The sequence below is a fragment of the Anolis carolinensis genome, chromosome 4, assembly GCF_035594765.1.
Source record: "Anolis carolinensis isolate JA03-04 chromosome 4, rAnoCar3.1.pri, whole genome shotgun sequence".
Taxonomy (NCBI): domain Eukaryota; kingdom Metazoa; phylum Chordata; class Lepidosauria; order Squamata; family Dactyloidae; genus Anolis; species Anolis carolinensis.
Window position 1 is genome coordinate 180,665,974 of NC_085844.1, and position 20,870 is coordinate 180,686,843.

At 43.3% G+C, this 20,870-nt stretch overlaps 1 protein-coding gene across 1 annotated transcript in view; it reads left to right on the top strand.

The window, feature by feature from the left end:
• The window catches only part of trabd2b (TraB domain containing 2B), a 424,563-nt gene that overhangs the window by 252,026 nt on the left and 151,667 nt on the right, over window positions 1-20,870 (top strand). The gene's annotated exons all lie outside the window — the stretch shown is intronic.

Below are 20,870 nucleotides of genomic sequence, written 5' to 3' on the forward strand. Positions count from 1 at the left end.
ATCAATAGGTACCGCTCCGGCGGGAAGGTAACGGCGCTCCATGCAGTCATGCCGGCCACATGACCTTGGAGGTGTCTACTGACAAAGCCGGCTCTTTGGCTTAGAAATGGAGATGAGCACCAACACCCAGAGTCAGACATGACTGGACTTAACGTCAGGGGAAAACCTTTACCTTTACCTTAAATGTAATAGGTATGGTTTTCTTAGACAATGTACTTCTCAGAACTGTGCCCTCAAGTTTTGGAGGAGCTACTAAGAATTTATGTTTGTCTTGCTAGAATGAAATATTGAGGAGCTTCATTTCTATTCCTGAAGAGATATTCATCAGCTTTTGGCTATAGGAAGGAGGCTTTTATGCTTTTTTAAAAGAAAGAAATATGAGCTTCAAGGGAGAAATGCTTTCATCAGAGTTTTACGGACTTAACAGATGCTCTCAACTGTAGTAGCGCATTCCTTAAAGGATTCAGTTCGAAAGTGCAATAGTCTAACTTTATCTGTCAATAAGATGAGACAGTCCCAAGGAGATGAGGATGTTTTCCATCTAGCTGAGGTTTGTTTGAACTATGATTGCTCCCATTAGTTGTCCTAGAGACTGATAAAAGCCATATTTGAACTATAATAGCCAAGTGCTGCTACAGAGGTCATGTAATGTCTCTCTCATTAACCTTTTAATAGGTTTTCTCTCTGTTCTGAAAAATTGAGAAAACCTAGTGTCTTCCGGATGATCTTAATACAATTCACATTGGCCTTAGACAAGGATTCTGGAAATTGTAGTTCAACACATCTGGAGAGCATCCTGCCCAGGGCCCATCTATACAGTACATAAAACACAGAATTTCCCAAGTTAAAAAGGGGTGGCAGCTATATGACGTTAGTGGTAAATCCGTTGCATTTGGTTGAAAACATGGGGTGAAAAGGTCCCCTTTTATCCCGATTCTGGCAGGAAAATGCACATATTCACATGATTGTATATCTCTGTACTCGTAAAACACACGTGATTTCCTCCCCTCCCCTCTGTGTTTTAAAAATGGCATTCATAACCTATTTGAAAAAACATCTTTTGGAGATCATAACTTTTTAGAAAAGCATGATCTTTCAGAGAAGAGCCAAACACCCTTTTCAGTAGAATTTTCTCTTGTGGCATATAATTATGTAAGCAATGGTTTCAGTTGTTAGATTGAATATCCCATTATCTCTGATCTGTTTAGGAAAACAAAGACTTGACAGTGCATAAAAAGCAGAGCTTTAAAATGTTTTTCTGTGCCCAAAATATATATTCTCCCATAAAACAACTGGTTTTATATCACGCACTCAAGAGACAAAAATGAAGTAGACTTTGATATAAATAACATATTTGGTTTACTCACAACCTTCATGTGTTCAGCATACACAGGTACAAAACTTATCAATCCAGTTTCAGATATGTTTGAGATAATTCTCTGTGCCATCCGGCCAGGACATCTCTTTTATAACAAAATAACTACCAACAGGTCACATAGTCAAAAGAAGAGAGAGAGAAAAAGCATGTGGTCTGCAGTCCTTTTTATAACTTCTCAGGAACCATAGAGTAAAGAACATACATACAGGAAACAATAAGCAGCAGGAACATAGATAAACATAATATTAGAGAAGGCTTGAAGAAGGTTGTCATTTCCAACACTCTGTAGACTGCTCCAGCACATATCCACTTTTAAAAGCCTAAAACAGCTGATCAGCTGATTGGGGTGTGAAACGGGCACACCGCTGATTTAAAGGAATAAACAATTGGGGCAAGAAAGAAATCCGGTGGAAGTTTTTTTAAAAATTCCTTGCGTTATGTTCTGAGCCTCATATGTGCACATGCGAATCTGCTTATATTTATATTAAGATATTTGCATGTGTGCATATATGGTCCAGCACATAAGTGAGTGATATTTTAAAAAAACAAAACAAAACAAAAAAAACCTTTCACTGGATATCCCCCTCTGCCCTTCATCTTGTTCTAATAGAGAGGAGTCTGAAAGAAATCACAGGACCCATAGGTCTGTGTGGGGACATGTTCACAGGTCCCAAGGTTTTCGTACTCCATTTAATACTCACATTTTCATGCTGTCTAGAAATGCCCTATCTCTAGCAATTATTTGGAAAGACTTGTTTAGTTTTAGAATATATGTTTGGTAACAGGAAAGTTTCTTTTGTGCCTAGTACATTTCTATCCTCAGTGAGAGATAGGCTCCTAGGAGATCAGGCATATTTCAGACAAACTTCAAGTATAAAATCATGTTGTTAAAAAATAAAAATATATACCTAATCGTAACCACAGCACTAAAACAAAGAATTCATATAGCAAATAAAATCATATTGCATGCACAATCACTTCTGTATCAGCTGTACATACCTGAATAATACTTTACTTTTGTTATTGTAGATCACATGCATTATACATTTTATTTTTTAAAGGCAGATACCTCATAACATTTCTTCAATAGCAATAGAGGATGTTTTTAACATGACTTTAAATCAGAGGATGTCAGGGCACGTTGAATTTTGGGGGACAGAACATTCCACATAGTATGTGCCAACATATTAAACATCCTGCTCTGAATGTGACCCACCAAGGAATGCCTCTAGAAGACCTGTGGATCAATAAGGAAGGAGACAGTCTTTCATGTAGGATGAGATCAAGATAATTATTATCCCTTCTGTTAGATAGCTACCAACAGCTTTCTTAATGAAAGAACAAACCATCGTTTATTCTTGACTACGTTGTGTGGTTCAGTTCCTTTGGCTCTCCTACTCCTCAACCCCATGTGTTTCACTTCTCTTTGGCACTGAGCCTTCCTGTGTTTACTTCAAAATCCCCTGAAGATGTGCAGTCAATGCCATATGAGGGAGCATTTACATAGGAAAATAAATCCTATGAAGTTTTGCATTTTTGGTCAGAAACTGTTCCAGGAAGAATAACAGCTCCAAGTGGGTTTCCCTTCTTGTTTTTCTGCAGTTATTAAGGCCTTGTGATTCCTTCCAAAAAGAGATAGATTTACTTTGTACTTCCCCCACTGGAAACATCAAGAGAGATTTTAGCCTTGATCACTGCAGGTGTGTAGGAACCTTTACTTATCTAATAAGGTTAAGAAAAACGTGCACTGTATAGAATTTACCGTGTAGGATAGATATGCAAAGGACTTTTAACATTTTTTTCCTTCAGTATGTATTAGAATGAATCTAAATATATAGATTCAGTATCCCTTTTCCAAAATGCCTTAGGCCAGAAGTATATTGGATTTCAGAATTGACCCCCTCCCATTTTAAAATACTCATATTAGCATTTACATTAGTGATGACAGATGTTGGAGATGGATACCAAGTCCACACATGAAATGCTTTTATTTCATATATACCTTATAGTCTAAAGATAATTTTATATAATATTTTAAATAATTTTGTACAGGAAACAAAGTTTGTATACTTTCAGCCATCAGCAAGCAGAGATGTTATTCTCTCAACTGTTGATGTGCACTGCTGTGGAGTATTTCAGATTTCATAACAATCCTGTAACCAGTTTTAAGCCTGGATGGTGATTCCACAAACCACAGAGCACTGATGCACATTAATTGCTTTCTTTTGTGTACTTTTGAGGATGGTTGTTGTCTGACCACTATAGTTTAAAGCTAGCTTCAAAATACATTAAATGGTAGATGCAGAAGGGACCTAAAACAAATATAACAAAAGCATTAAAATGCAATTCATATTCCTACCCCAATCTCTTCTGTTTTGTTTTGAATAAATCCAAGAGAAGATCTTTAACTCTTGCTTTGACTATTTACCTTTCCTATCTTGCTTGACTCTCTTTCACTGAAACCTGAAATGGCACCCTTGATCAACAGTTATTTAAATTCAAATGCATTGATATTGGTCATAATAAATGTTAATAGGTGATGGGATGAGAATGGCTACTATCTCAGTGAAGTGGATGTAATACAGGAATAAAATATAGTCCTTTTACTATTTGTCAGAATATTTTAAAAGATCAGATATATATGACAATATGGCTGTGCTGAAAAATTGCAAGAAATATGTCATTCCCATTTTAATTCAATTGCATTTTTAGAAGGAAACGGAAGAAACCTAGGCAACAATTTTTTACTGCAAACAGCTCTTACAAAATTAAGTCTTGGGAATTAATTTACTCTCCCTGACAATGTTCTTTTGCATTGTGACAATGAGCACATTTAGAATGAAGGAGGAATCTGATCATTGGCACAGCTCTTCTTGTTCCCAGGCAGCCTGCCAAAGAGGGCTTCTTGGTGATGGATGTTTCAACAACAGGCTTAACTGACTAATTGGTTTGTCTTCTGGGGCTTTCAGGCAAAATCTGCTCTACTTAGATGAGTCAACTGGGTATTGATAAAAGTGGATGATAGATCAAGTATGGTATAAAGGTTAAAGGCAATGAAAGAATATATCAAGAGGATAATGGATAGGACTGAACTCAATGATTCCTATTCCTTTTCATTCTGATTTGTATGTACTATACACTCCTTTGAATTCCTTCTGTTGCAGAATGTTTTCACAGATTGCAAGCAATGATACCCTTTAGAACCCAAAGAGCAGTGGTCAGTTTATAAAAAGAGAAATACTGTAATTTACAAACATACTCTCTGAACTGAACGGAAGCTTTAATTCCTAATACATTGGGAGTGAGTTGTGGATGTTAAAGAGAATACATTAAATACAAGAATTACCTAAACATTGATTGAAGAAATCTTCTGAGAATTAGCCCCACTCCTGCAAATTAATTGCTTACCCGTGTAGTTTTCCAGATTCATTCAATGATAAAAAAAATCTTCTAGCATCCTGCATTTTTATTTTGTCAGGTCAGAACTGCAGAGATTTTTGTGTGGGATTTACACTACAACTGAAAGCCATGGATGTACAGCATGAATTTGAAACTGTAGTATAGTTAAAAAGAGAAAACTCTTAACTCATAAACATTAATTCACTGCCATGTTGAAGTTCCTAAAAAGAGGCATGTTTTAAAGCCTCTGTGGCTGTTTTGATACCTGAGGCCCCTTCTACACTGCCCTATATCCCAGGATCTGGTCCCAGATTATCTTCTTATCCCAGATTATCTGGCAGTGGAGACTCCTATAATCCAGTTCAAATCAGATCTGGGATCAGATCCTGATATAAGACACTGTAGAAGGAGTCTGAGACACTTGGTGGGGTTAACCCAGGCATGGGGAAACTTCGGTGTTTTGGACTTCAACTCCTAGCTGTTAGGAATTGTGGGAGTTAAAGTCCAAAACACCTGGAGGGCTGAAGTTTGTCCATGTCTGAGTTACTAGAAGAAGAGATGAATTACAGAATGAAACTTACCTTGCCTACAATTTCTGCCATAGGATTTGAGAAGCTGGTGAATGTTTAATAATATTTGAACATATGTCACCAAAACAATGTAGGATTACTTTTCACTGTAAGCCTAAAATGAGTGCATTAAAATTTTTCATCACAATTTAAAAGAAGCACACAATATGTCTATTTAAAATTTAATGAATCTTTTAAAAAACAGATTAGTTTGAAACAATTGTAGACTAATAATAAGAACAATATTCTTTATTTCTATCTCACCCCATCTCCCTGAAAGGACTTGGGCAGTTCACAACATAAGTAAATACAATAAATAATATATAAAAAATAAATGACAAGTTGATAAAAGAATAAAAAATAATGGCAGTAAAATAAGTATGAAAAGATTCTGTGTTTTACCCCCAATTTAACATAACATGGCATTATAAAAATACTTGCTTCGCTTTATCTGTATGGCAAAAGAAAGTTGTTCCTTTCTTCTTCTGCCTTTCTTTCACTTATTCTGTGGTGCTCTTTTGTACTTTTGATTTTGGTGTTGTCACAATGATAAAGCTTGGATTCTTTGAAATCTGTAAAATACGGTAGTATGTTTTTGTCTTCAAAACAAAACATAGCACTTGACCTCACAAGAGGTTAATGGAATACTGCAACATCTTGCTAGCATGTGCTGTGTCATGCAATTTTTCTGGTGCAGCTTCAGTTTGGAGGTAGGATTGGCCTTGGAATCTATCTAAAATTGAACTCAGCTATCTTTGATGGATACTGTACTCCTTTATTGTGAAGGCAATTTGACCTGTGATTTGTACCTTATTTACCATCTCATTAAATGTCTTCACAAGCTACACAATTTCAAAACATGGCAGCAAGATTATTTACTCGGGGCCCTTCCACACAGCCATATAACCCAGTATATCAAGGCAGACAATTCACAATATCTGCTTTGAACTGAATTATCTGAGTCCACACTGCCATATAATTGAGTTCAATGTGGGTTTTATACAGCTGTGTGGAAGAAGCCTTATAATAATAAAGTCAATACAGGAGAGAAACCTTTGCTAGATCTATGATTTCTTCACACAATGTGCCATTTTGCTGGCTGTCACCAAGGAAATGGCAGGTGTGCGGGGTGCCTTGTGGCGCCTTGTGCACTTTCCCTCCTCCCATCATATGATGGGGCCGAGACAAAACATGTTGGTGCCCTGTCCCCATCAGACGGGAGAAAGGGCGACAACATGCATTACTTCATTGCCCTTTTCCCCATCATATGGGGAAAAAGAATGGAAAGGGTGGGTAGCTTCATCGCAGCCACCCAAAAAACACTTCCTTCTCCTTTGTGGAGGAGGAAGTGTCTTGCATCATCTGATGATGCTCAGCAGGCCCTGGCGACAAATGGGGGAAAGGACCAAAAAAAAAAAACTATGTGAAGAGGTCCCAAGAGAGAATTTGGAAAAATGAGTGTTGAAAGCTATGATCAACATATATGCCACTTTCAGGAGACAATTACATGTATGGTGATTGACAGAGATAGGGTCTGAATTCGCAATTGGGGAAGGGTGTTAACAGGGATAGAGGGAGAAGGAATGTAACAACTGTATAGAAAGAAGGAATTACTGTATTCTATTGTGTTAAATAAAAGTAAATTAATTTTTTTTAAACAAACTACTACAGTGTTGAAACCCTAAGTCTCCATTCTCAGCGTTTTTCATATGCAGCAAAACTGACTCAGGCAAGTAACAGCACAGGAAAAATCAATGTCGATAGCATGTTTGTTATAAAGCTGTTTGTATTGTTGCCTACAAATTAGTAATTGTTTTGTGGTCAGAAAACCTTGTTGTTCAACCTCAAAAAAATTCTTCAAACTCCTTAGAAATTTCATACCAATTTCACTAATCGAAACAAGAAACACTGACGTTGGCATCTTACTATGGGGGTGGGGGTGTTTGAGTCCCTTTTTGGGTTTCTCCACAGACTTTTCCTGTCAAGGCTGTGGAATGCAAAGAAATGAGGAACGTCTGTGCCTTTTCCCTTTCTGCAGACATTTCCTCACTGATGGAAATGCAGGCTAGTCTTTTTCTATATCTGAGCTACATAGGCGAACCTCAGAAATAAAAGGCTTGGTATTATAAGGCTATACCCTCCTTCAGTTTCATTGCACTGACTGGTTATAAAGTAGACAACCTTTCACACATTTATTTGAAAAGGATGCAAACTGTGAGATTGTGTATTCTTTGAAATTTACTCTTAAAACTATAATTGATGAGCTATAAGCAGAACTGTGTGAACAGAGATGTAACCTTTCCTACTCAAGCATAATCTCAGTGAAAATCATTTCCCAGAAACCAGTATTTTACTCAGAAATTGGCCTTATGTGACTTTTAATCTGTAGTCTGTCCTAGGAAGTAAATTTATTTAGATATAGTGCAGTGGTTCCCAACCTTTGGGCCTCCAGGTGTTTTGAACTTCAACTCCCAGAAATCCCAGACAGCTTACCATTTGTTAGGAAGTGTGGAACTGAAGTCCCATAGGTTTCCCGTAAAGTCATAATACAAGACTCAAATAATCTTGCACTAAATTGTAGATCAAATCATTTTATACTAAATTACCACAAGATAATGCTAAATAAAAAAGCCATGAAACCTCTTCAGAGGTAGATGAACAAACATGTCACAGTCTATTAGGAAATGTTGTTTGTTTTGTTTATTTGAGGGGAAAAACAGAAAAGTACGTATATAAAGCAGGTTTCTGGGATGGATGGAGACCAAGAAAAATCTTTTCTCCCTCCATGGTCAAAAGGCTCAGGACATCAAATGCCTTCTTCTGTGTGTGGCCAAGCTCCGAGAAGGGACTAAAATAAGCTGGTGTGAATAGAGTGTCTGTTAGGTGAAGTGTCTATGTGGGCATAATTCCGATTCTCCTATTCAAAACTGATGTAGTTCCTGAGTGCCAGGATATTCACTTTGTGGGAAGTGGAAGTATGCTGTCATTAAGAACGATTTTCTGCATTTCTTGCACAGCCTGGAGTCCTGTTCCTTAAAAAACGCTCCCCCAGCTCTCCCCAAACTTTTTTTGGAATGCAATTTAGGTCTGCATGCATAAGATACTGGATGTGTCACCTCTCTTTTATTAGATCTTCCATTTGCTAAACATAATATTTACGAACTCAAGCTAAAAGGCTAACTTTTGCTGGCATAAAACAATTCCAAACTTCTTAAGCAGTCACACTGTAGAATGCATAGTGGTTAAGTAGAGTTGTATGGTCATATTCAAACCATTTTATTAAACTGGTTAATTAGCAATTTGAAAGGGAAAAATCAAGGTCTTAAGGTCTCTGCGGGTCACTGCCAAACCACAGCCTATTAACTACTCCTGCCTTTCAGCAGCAATAATGATGAGGTTTAGAGAACATATGGAACTAACTAGGCAAAAGCCTTTTATGAGAAACTTTAACAGGGGGTATGATTTTGCAAACAGAAATTCTAGCAGACGATTTCATGGTTTTGCTTCCTTAACTGTCCCTTTAAAGAAACCAAACTCTTTTCTTATTGTGGGATGTTAGATTCAGACAGGCTTTCTCCCTGACACTGGGAGAGTCTTTTAAGTGGCTCCCTCTGGACCTGTTTTCTGAGTTTGTTTCCTTGACACTGACCTCATCTAGATGGCTTTCACATCTTGTCAACCCCCTGTCATAGCATACAGCACATTAGAGGTGATGAGGGAAAACTAGCCTCCTTCAGGAAGTTAATGGAATTATTGGATTTGCACAAACACATAACTACCTTGGTATTTGTTAAGGTTTTACATTTTGATTGACCCAAGAATGGATTTAGGATTTTCTTTCCTTCATGACTCAAGGAAGCCAAAATCCCACCTGTTTTCTCCCCTATGTGAAACCTGAATCTCCTCCTGTCCCATTTTATTGCATGTGAATAACATATGACTGCATATGTGCCCAATTTTCCTTGTTACTTACCGATGAGATAAGTTTCCTTACCACCACTGCTCAAACGTTCTCCAGTCTATCAAGAAACTCAGTCATGGTACTCCTTCAGTAGACTCTGGGACTATCTCACACCTCAAACGCTTCAGAAAGACATCAATGTTTCTGCGGGATGCGCAGTGGCGTGTGTGTGTGAATAACACCAGGTGACCCCACCAGGAGTTTATGATACCTGTTGTGAATGAGTCTTCTGAGGCTGTTAGTGCCAATGGTAGGATCAGGAGGGGAAGGAAGACTCCTCATGAGGAGGGCTCGTTGGAAGACTTACACAGGAAAAGGCTCAGGGGGATACTTGAGGAATCCTCAGATGAGGATTCATTTGGGGATTTGGAAGGGGATCCTGAGGTGGAAATGACTGTTGAGGACCTGGTGGTGGTGGAAGGGGTTGGCATAGACTGGGCACGGCCTCCAGAGGATCTTGGGGAGGAAACTGGGCCCATGGATGCTGAGGACGCAGGAGAAGCTTGGGGTTCTTCAGAAGTAGACCCCACATGGTCTGCCTGGAGGAATGAGGGTAATTTCGCAGATGTGGACAGGCTTGGGCATGGGCAGGGCGATTCTGGCTCTGATTAGGAACTTGGGATGCCTGATCCTAAGGCATTGGTTGTTTGGACGCCCAAGGAAACCTAAATAAATTGGGGACTTTTGGTCATTGTTCCTTGCGTGTGGCAAGGTGTTGTTGGGCGCCATTGGGTTTCTTATACGTGGCTCTGAAGACTAGCTTGGGGCTTTGCAACCGATGTAAGTTTGATCCGGGTTATTCTATGACGGAGGGCTGGAACTGTGTGGGTTTTCTCTTTGGACTGCATTGTTATTACTATTTTGCATTAGCTGCCTCTCGCCTCCGTTGTTTTGGCTCTTTGTGTAACCCCGTGACATGGACCTTACTGTGATGACTTCATTCCTTGGACCCTGGACTGGACTACGACCTGGTGTATCTCTTCACTCCCGAATTTGGCTTGGCTTCATTCCCATCCCCGTGGCTGCTTCCTGTGTTGACCATTGGCTTTGTCTCTGACCCTGATGTTCCTCTCCTGCCCTGACTCTGCACCGGCTTACGACTACTGTGACTACGTTCCATTCCTTTGACCACTGGCCCTGCTTCCAACTCTTTGCTTTTGTCTAAGCGTTTTTCGGCTTGGGTTTGTTTACACTGCTTTCAGCGGTTGACTCTAGCCCGGTTTGGGCTTCCTTTTAGTTTTGGGACCTTTTTCCGTATATTTTGTGTTTCAGAACATTTTGGAACATCGGGACGCTTTGTCTTGTGTTTGTTTTGCTATTTTGACCCTGTGCTGCAATTTTGAGCTGAATTTAAGCAACCTAGTTTTAATCCGGATTGTATCTCCGGATAATCTGGATTATATTCCGGTTTGCATTTTTGGAGTTTCTTTGTTTCAGACTGTTTAATCACACTGAAGGCTAAGTGCTGCAAGCTCCCAGGACCTTTTGTTGAGCTTTTTTGAGTTATTACTAAATAAACTGAATTTACCTAACTGGCTGGCGTCTGACTTGACAATACCAGAATGACTATCTCTATAAATGTTGGGTGGGGGGTTGTTCAACAGAAATTCTGTATTTTTATAAAACTATTAATGTAATTATTTATAGCCACAAACACATTTTTGTAACACCAGTTTACTTGTGCTCTATCAAAAACCTAGAAGGGAAAAACTCTATGCTGATATGCTTTTTGAACTATGTAATAAGCAACCTCTGCAGTCAGAGTTGTCATTATTAGCCCATTACAAGAACATTTTCAAAGTTTGTCTGTAAATGTATTTTGAGCATGTACTGCTGTTTTCATTTTGCCTGGGGTTTTTTTTATAGTTGTGGATTTTGTAAAATTTTCTGATATTTTAGGTATAGACAGGGCCGGCCCAGCACGGAGGTCACGTGAGGCGGCCGCCTCGGGTGCAGGTCCCCGGGGGGTGCCGTCAGGCTTCACCCGCCCCAGCGGGGACCATGGGCTCACTCGCCGGTGAACAGGAAGGCCTGTTCGGCGACGAGCGAGCTCCACATGGCCGCTGCCGGCTGGGCAAGGCCAGCCAGGCCAGGGCACACTGGGCGGGAGGCGGGGCACCGTCAGGGCGGTGCCCCGCCTCCTGCCCAGCATGCCCTGGCCCCACCTCTCACGCAGCGTGGGAGGTGGGGTCAGGGCGAGTAGCACGGGAGGCGGGGCCAAGGTTGGCCCTGCCTCCCACGTGTGATGACTCATGGGCCTTGTAGTCCTGCTCATGACATTGTAATGCCTGATGAAGAAGAAAACTTGGGTTTTTTACCTTCCCAGTCAGAACTGGAATCTTCTCAGCCAAATCTTTCCCAGGCAGATCTGGGAACCTTGCACCTGCAAGAAAGTTGTGTCCCAGAAGTATGTCAAACAAACCCTGAGCCTACATCTCCCGTGTTCTCTCGCCATGAGTTTTGTAAACAACAGAGGGGTTTGGAAGCAGCTTCGCGCAGGAGTGCGAGGATAGCAGCTAAGAATGTACCCAATTAAGTCTGCTTTTCGTGAGAAACTTTAAGGAGTCAAACATCTGGTCTCAGAGTTTAGCTTTCGTTTCTGGTTCCCAGAGAACTGCTTCGGCGGGAAAGTTAGACTCTATATAGGTGTTTTACCCGCGTAGTAACTTCGCGGAGTCAATTCGTCAGCCTCCGGAGCGAGTTGTGTTTGGACAGCGCGCTCCGATTCAAGCCTCGTTCCTGCTCAAGCCTTGCCTTGTTTCCAGCCTTCGCTCCTGTTTCCCAGCCTTTGTTTACCTACGGACCTTGCCTTGTTTCCCAGGACTAAACCTTGCCTTGTTTCACGGATTTTACCAAGTTATTCCACGGACCTTATTCTTGTTCCTCGTTACCTTGTTCCACGTTTCAAGCCTTGTTTCAAGTATCAAGTTATTTCCTAGCCTTGCTCAAGTTCATGGACTAAAGGACCTTGTCATCTCCCCTCACTTTGCCTGGCAAAGTGAGTGTTTCGGTTATTGGATTACAACTTTGGACCTTAATATTTCATATTGGACATTGTTTCTTTAGACTAAATTTGACCTTTCCTGAAAGGTCTGCTTCTGGACTAACTTTTACATTTGCTTTTACTAACTTTATATATTTCCTTAATAAAGATATTAGATAGAATCTGGCCTCTGCGTATGGTTATTGGTGCTCTGTAGCCTGGGTCGTGACAGTTTGACTCCGCCACCCTAAGCACCAATTAACCTCGGCCAGAATGTCTACCGGAACCGTACCTGGGCCGAGCGGCCAGCCGATTACCTACACCATCGACAAGGATGAGGTGGACCGAATCCGTGATAAGCTCAATGCACAGGATGGGGAAATAAAGGGTTTGAAGGAACGCGGAATCCGTCTTCCGGCCATGGCGTTGCCAACCAAGTTTACTGGAGAAGCTTCTAAGGTTCATGTTTTCCGTCGCCAATGCCAAGCTTATCTAGAGGCCCGTGATGCCGAGTTTCCCCAGGAAGACATCAAGGTGGCGTGGATTTACAGTCTCCTAGACGGGCCAGCGGCTAACTGGGCGACGGCTCTGTTCGACCAAGCCTCCCCACATCTAAGGTCAGCGCAACACTTCTTGGACCACCTTAAGGCGACCTGGGGAATCGAGGACAATTTGGAGGCCGCCGGGCACAAACTCCGCCGCCTCTTCCAAGGAGACAGACCCATGTCTCAGTACATAGCCGAGTTCCGAGTGCTGGCCCACAACACCGGCTGGAACGATGTCGCCCTCAGAGGACAATTTCGGGAGGGTCTCAACATTGAAATGCTGGAGGAAATCTCCAAGGTGGATCCTCCCCAAACGCTGGAAGCACTCATCGATCAATGTTTACGGGCTGAAGTCATGATTGCCAACAGAAAACAGTGGGTACGAGGCCAGAGCGGTAGAGCTGGGGCAAAACCCCCCGCTCCCGCCAGCGTTCAGCCGCGTCCAGTGTGGAGACCCCCACCACCATCCCCATACCCCAGAGGGAGCGAGGAGGTGCCGATGCAGTTGGGCAATGTGCGTCCCAGATTAGATGCCGCCGAGAAGGCCCGCCGCCAACGCCTAAATCTCTGCTGGTATTGCGGGAATGGGGGCCACTTCGCCAGAGAGTGCCCAGCCAAAGGGAAGCCCGCCGCCCGTCTTGCGGCGGCATCGACCACGGAGACGAAGGCGTCTGAGGCGGCTGGCACACAGCCGGCGGGGGAAGCCAACGACCGGGCGTAGAGAGGCTCGCCAACCCGGTCAAGAAACCCGTTCAAGAGCCGCCAACCGGGGTCCTGTTCCTTCTAGTGGTCACCTTATGGTCAGCAAAAAAGGGACCCGTCATGATCCACGCCATGATAGACTCAGGAGCTACCAACAACTTCATTGATAGAGAGTATGCCGACTCTCTGGGATTACAATATCATGACTTCAAGAATGCCCGTGTGGTGCAAGCCATCGATGGCCGCCCTCTCAAGACGGGTCCCGTAAGCCAGTGGTCGGAACCCACCAGGATGTGGATAAGGGAACATATGGAAGAGATTTCCTTCTTTGTTACTGAGGTTCCCCATTTCCCTGTGATTTTGGGGATTCCATGGCTGACGCTTCACGACCCAAGCATCTCCTGGTCCAACAGAGAACTGCAGTTTGCTTCAAAGTACTGCCAAAACCATTGCCTCGTAGCCAAGGTCTGCCATGCCACAGACACCGAGCCCATTATCACCTTGCCAAAGAAGTACTCCGAGTATTGGGATGTATTCAATGAAAAAGAAGCCGAGAAGTTACCCCCACATAGACCTTATGACTGTGCCATTGACTTGGTGGAGGGGGCCCCGATCCCGCGAGGGCATCTCTACTCCCTGACTGAACCAGAGCAAGAAGCTCTCAGGGAATTCATAGAGACAAACCTTCGCAAGGGATTCATCAGACCCTCTCAATCCCCAGCCGCCTCCCCAGTGATGTTTGTGAAGAAGAAGTCAGGGGAATTACGCTTGGTGGTGGACTACAGAGCATTGAATAATATCACCAAGCGGAACAGCTATCCCCTGCCCTTAATCTCGGATCTACTAGACCGACTTCGAGGAGCCAAGGTTTACACCAAGCTGGATCTTCGGGGAGCTTACAACTTAGTTCGCATCAGAGAAGGGGACGAGTGGAAGACCGCCTTCCAGACCAAATTCGGATTATTCGAGTCCCGAGTTATGAATTATGGATTATGCGGAGCTCCCGCAACGTTCCAGCATTTTGTCAATGACATTTTCCAGGACTATCTAGATAGGTTCTTGATAATCTACCTGGACGATTTTTTGGTGTTTTCTAGATCACAATCAGAACATGAGAACCACGTCAAAATGGTGTTACAACGATTGCGGGATCATGGACTTTATGCCAAGCTGGAAAAATGCGCTTTTGATTTACAAGAGGTAGATTTCCTTGGATACCGTATCTCGCCTCTAGGGCTCTCCATGGATCCAGCCAAGGTTTCAGCAGTATTGGAATGGCGGGCGCCAACTAACAAGAAGGAGGTGCAGCGATTCTTGGGGTTCGCGAACTATTACCGCAAGTTCATTCCAGATTTTGCCCGCTGGTCTGACCCAATCACTAGCTGCATCCGTGGAAAACAGCCCTTCCGCTGGACTGATCAAGCAGAGAAAGGGTTCCAGCAACTAAAGAAATTATTCACATCCCAGCCAATCCTTCAGCATCCAGATCCTGAAACCCTTTTTGTGGTGCAAGCGGACGCCTCTGATGTGGCAATTGGGGCTGTGCTCCTACAACCGGTGGGAGATCACCTTCATCCTTGTGCCTATTATTCTCGTCAACTAACCGCACCAGAGAGGAACTATACCATTTGGGAAAAAGAACTATTAGCCATAAAGGCAGCTTTTGAAACTTGGAGACATTGGCTAGAAGGGGCCAAATTTCCCATTGAAGTCCACACTGATCATCGGAATCTAGAACATCTAAGAACTGCCCGCAAGCTAAATCAAAGGCAGCAACGTTGGGCTTTATTCTTTGAACGTTTCAATTTCCAGATTCATTATGTGACCCCAGCCCAAACCAAGCAAGCAGACGCCCTGTCACGTAAACCGGAATACGCTGCAGGACGCAAGGAGACCTTTGAATCCCAACTACTACAACCCGAGAACTTTGCCACGCTCACAGTGGGGAACACCAAATCCACTCCCATTGATTCAACTCCCTCTACTCCAGGGCCCATCTGTGCTCAAGAAATCAGGGCTAGTCAGCAAGCAGATGCCTGGGCGCAGGACCAACTTCGTCAAGGTCTGCATTTTCCCTTTTCGCTTAAAGATGGACTGCTTTGCTATAGAAATCATGTTTATATCCCACCCGGACCGGGCAGGGAAAAAGCACTTCGTCTGTGTCATGACTGCAAACCAGCAGGGCATTTTGGACTATTTAAAACCATGCATTTGATCCTAAGAGATTTCTGGTGGCCCAAGATCCGCAAGGATGTGGAAAAATATGTTAACACCTGCCCAGTATGCCAGCGCTCCAAGATAAGGAGGGAGAAGCCCTCAGGGCTTCTACACCCCCTTCCTAACCCATCTCGCCCATGGGAAATAATTTCTGCGGATTTTATCACTGACTTACCACCTTCCTGCGGATTCACCACGATCCTAGTGGTGGTGGACCTTTTCACCAAGTTAGCCCATTTCATTCCCTGTGAAGGTCTTCCCACGGCCCAAGAGACTGCAGATTTATTCCTCCAACATGTTTTCAGACTACATGGATTGCCCAAGAGTTTGGTCACAGACCGTGGATCCCAATTCACCTCTCGTTTCTGGAAGGCACTACAAAAACTATTGGGCAAAGACTCTCGTTTATCTTCAGCTCATCATCCCCAAACGGATGGGCAAACGGAGCGCACCAACGCCACTTTGGAACAGTACCTTCGCTGTTATGTAAACTACCAACAGGACAATTGGGCTTCTCTGTTACCACTGTCGGAATTTGCCTACAACAATGGAGTCCAGGCTTCTACAAAAGAAACGCCATTCTTTGCAAACTACGGCTTCCATCCACGTTTCTTTCCCCCTGTCATTGAAACTTCAGAAGTTCCCGCAGCAGAAGATTGGCTGCAGGAACTCACAGCGGTGCAACAACTTTTGCTCCAGCAACTGGAACAAGCCAAGGAGGACTATAAACGTCACGCGGACAAACATCGCCAGCCGGGGCCCGAAATCAAGGTAGGAGATCGGGTTTTTCTGTCCACTCGCTTTTTGCCCTCCCATCGCCCTTGCCGGAAGTTAGATGCCCGTTTCATTGGCCCCTATCCAGTGGTGGCGCAATTAAACCCCGTGACTTTCAAACTCCAACTTCCGCGTTCAATGCGCATTCACCCAGTGTTTCACCGCTCCCTGCTCCTTCCGGCGGATGGTGTGCGGCCAGATGTAGACCGGCCGGCCCCTGTCCCTATTTTGGTGGATGGGGAGGACGAGTTCGAGGTTCAAGACATTTTGGATTCTCGCTTTCACCGCCGCCGCCTGCAATATCTCATTGACTGGGTGGGTTTTGGCCCTGAGGAACGCTCTTGGGAAGACGCCTCCACAGTCCATGCTCCTGATCTAACCCGTCGCTTTCATCAGACCTATCCCGCCAAACCACGACCTCGCGCCTCGGGGAGAGAGTCCCAGTTTGGGAGGGGGCTTGAGGAGGGGGATAGTGTGATGACTCATGGGCCTTGTAGTCCTGCTCATGACATTGTAATGCCTGATGAAGAAGAAAACTTGGGTTTTTTACCTTCCCAGTCAGAACTGGAATCTTCTCAGCCAAATCTTTCCCAGGCAGATCTGGGAACCTTGCACCTGCAAGAAAGTTGTGTCCCAGAAGTATGTCAAACAAACCCTGAGCCTACATCTCCCGTGTTCTCTCGCCATGAGTTTTGTAAACAACAGAGGGGTTTGGAAGCAGCTTCGCGCAGGAGTGCGAAGATAGCAGCTAAGAATGTACCCAATTAAGTCTGCTTTTCGTGAGAAACTTTAAGGAGTCAAACATCTGGTCTCAGAGTTTAGCTTTCGTTTCTGGTTCCCAGAGAACTGCTTCGGCGGGAAAGTTAGACTCTATATAGGTGTTTTACCCGCGTAGTAACTTCGCGGAGTCAATTCGTCAGCCTCCGGAGCGAGTTGTGTTTGGACAGCGCGCTCCGATTCAAGCCTCGTTCCTGCTCAAGCCTTGCCTTGTTTCCAGCCTTCGCTCCTGTTTCCCAGCCTTTGTTTACCTACGGACCTTGCCTTGTTTCCCAGGACTAAACCTTGCCTTGTTTCACGGATTTTACCAAGTTATTCCACGGACCTTATTCTTGTTCCTCGTTACCTTGTTCCACGTTTCAAGCCTTGTTTCAAGTATCAAGTTATTTCCTAGCCTTGCTCAAGTTCATGGACTAAAGGACCTTGTCATCTCCCCTCACTTTGCCTGGCAAAGTGAGTGTTTCGGTTATTGGATTACAACTTTGGACCTTAATATTTCATATTGGACATTGTTTCTTTAGACTAAATTTGACCTTTCCTGAAAGGTCTGCTTCTGGACTAACTTTTACATTTGCTTTTACTAACTTTATATATTTCCTTAATAAAGATATTAGATAGAATCTGGCCTCTGCGTATGGTTATTGGTGCTCTGTAGCCTGGGTCGTGACACCACGCTACTCTCCCTCGCCCATCTGGCCTTTTCCAGCTGGCCAGACTGCAGCGGAGGTCCCTCCAGGTCAGACGGGCAAGGGTGAGTAGCACGGGAGGCGGGGCCAACCCTGGCCCCGCCTCCCGCGCTACTCGCCCTGACCCCACCTCCCACGCTGCGTGAGAGGCAGGGTCAGGGCGAGCAGTGCGGGAGGCGGGGCCAGGGCGCGGGAGGCAGGGCCTGCCGGCGCTGCAGGAGGCGTGGCCATGTGCCTCCCGCGGCACATGGCCACGCCTCCCGAGACGCCAGCGGGGGGGTGCTTTTCCCCACCCCCACTTAATATTTAAAATTATCTCCAGCCGGCCCTGGGTATAGATTTGTATTATGGTCTGGTATGGGATCAGGTTAATGGACAGTAGCAAAAAAAAAAAATCCTGCAGGTGGGTGAATGCCTTTTTGCCCCTTGTCCTAAACCTGCAAGCATCTACTGTTATTTAAAAGTTGTTGAAGAACTCAAGGTCCAGGTCAGACTGACTTGGCATTTCACGTATCAACTCTCTGTAGAATTACCCTGTTTAAAGAAACAAAATTCAAGTTTCTTTTTAACTTGGAACTGCAGATTTTGTGGCTCAATAAAACAATGATTTATTGATTGTTTCACATGATTCCTCAGAACAGGTGGTATTCTGAATAGCTCAGTATATATTTCTTAAAGGTAGCATGGTCTAAATTTGCTAAAGACTTGACCTTTATTGAAAGGTCTCAGAACAAAACTCATGTACATGTGCACATGTTTCTCTGCCTCATCCTAATTGGAAAAGGCGGTAATTCAGTCTGAAGTGCTATGTTCTTTGAAAGCATTTTTAATCCAACTGAACTCCCAAATCCCGATTATAATTTCAAGGCCATACACGCAAAGGCTGGTGTTTGCAATCCTAACTATGAAGTGGCCCTGTTGGTTTTATTGGAACTATTTTACAGACAGATAACTGTGGAGTTCAGCTAAAAAAGCACTTACCTCTTCAGTAGTTGCCCAGTTAGAAAAGGGCAAGAGAAATCACAGTAGCACATTTTTTCATAAGTGCTCTCCTGTTATTTTATATGGATTCCCTAACAACATAAGCATATTCTGAAGACAGAATTGTGACCAAGTGCATATTTCTTCTGTAAGTGGAATTCTCCATCACAGCATTTTCGGTTTTTGTTCCCGTCTCTCTTGTTTGTTTCTTTGTGGTTCTTAGAAATCATTATGGACTAAAATGTTTACAATGGAACTTCTGCATTAGCATAAAAGCAAATACTGGTGAGATTAGCATAATCTAACTAGGGGTTGGGCTGTGGTGCAGGCTGGTTAGCAGCCAGCTGCAATAAATCACTCTGACCAAGAGGTCATGAGTTCGAGGCCAGCCCATGTCGGGGTGAGCACCCGACAATTAAAAATAAAATATAGCCCCTGCTTGTTGCTGACATAAGCAACCCGAAAGATAGTTGCATCTATCAAGTAGGAAATTTAGGTACCACTTATATGTGGGGAGGCTAATTTATGACACCATAAAAATCATCCAGCCGCCGTTGGAATGAGGAAGTTGCTGTCACAGTGGATGATGAAGCAGCTGCTTCCCCTGTGGCCAGAATCAAGCATACCTTCAGGAAGCTAGAAGCTGGAGAAGGTTTAAATTGCCTCTGTTCTATGTTAGAACAAAAAACATAGCAAATATAATAAGAGTTCTACTTGTAACTTTCAATGTCTCACTCTGCAATGATAAAATTTGAGAACTAAAAGAGAATTTCATTGGAGAATGAATTCTTATTGGAGAGGCAGTACGCCCACCCACCCCATCCATACTTATAGCCCTACCAATTGTTTTCTTTTTTAAAAAGTGCAACTTACAAAGAAATGAAAGTGCTTTCATCACAGAAGTATACTTAATATTGCCCACAAACCGGAGAAGTGGCAGTTGTGCAGCAAATTACCTGAAGTTGGGGAGAAAATCCTGGAAACACAATTTGAAATTGGCAGTGCTGAGAGGTCAACACCTGAAGAGATCTATGGTTCTGAAGCCAAATAAATTATTCATTCTAGCCTTTCTGCAAATTGTCCCACTCAGAAATCCAAAACCTTCCCCTTGTGTCTCAGTCTAAGCTCTTATATCTTCTATGACCCATAAAATATGAGATTAACCTCTCTAATTTAAACAGGCTGCAGAAATATAGATTTAAAGGATTTCTTACCTTCTGAGGTAAGTAGTTTGGAGAGGAAAGAGCTCATCACAGGATTTCCTGTGGGTTGACTAATAAAAATAAAAGCTCAGCAAAAAACTGTGATGGGAGGAAAGCAAACTAAAATGTGTACATCTTGGAACTATTTTCCTGACAGTTACCTACTTTTTAAAATATTTACTTTTATCCCTCTGGCTAACCTAGAGACTGTTCAGATGTGGCTGCATAGTGGCCTTTCAGGATGGTCTGCAGCCTGTAGCGAACCGTTCACCAGCATTTATGATTATGCATATGTTAGCTTTCAATAGTCTTGAATGCTGGAAGCAGCAGAAATCTAACACCATAGGAACCCTTTTCCTACTTTTCCTTTACTACCACTGCCCTCCTCCATTTTCCTTCCTACTACATTCACCCTTCGCTCCACAGACCACTTCCGCCTCCTTTATCTCTTCTCAACTAATCCTATTTTTCTCTCTCTTTTCTTCTTTATAAATTGAAGGAATGCAAGGAGGAGTGCAAGCAAGGAAGGAGAAAACTCCTCTCATTGCCATCATCAAAGGTGGCTCTTCACAGAGCCAACTGTTTCCCACCTGTGAGTCTTCACTGAGTTTAGACAGGGCTGACTTGGGAAATCGCCTATGCTACAGAACCTGTACATGTATTTTGATGAATATTGGTATTACGCAGTCTGAGTCT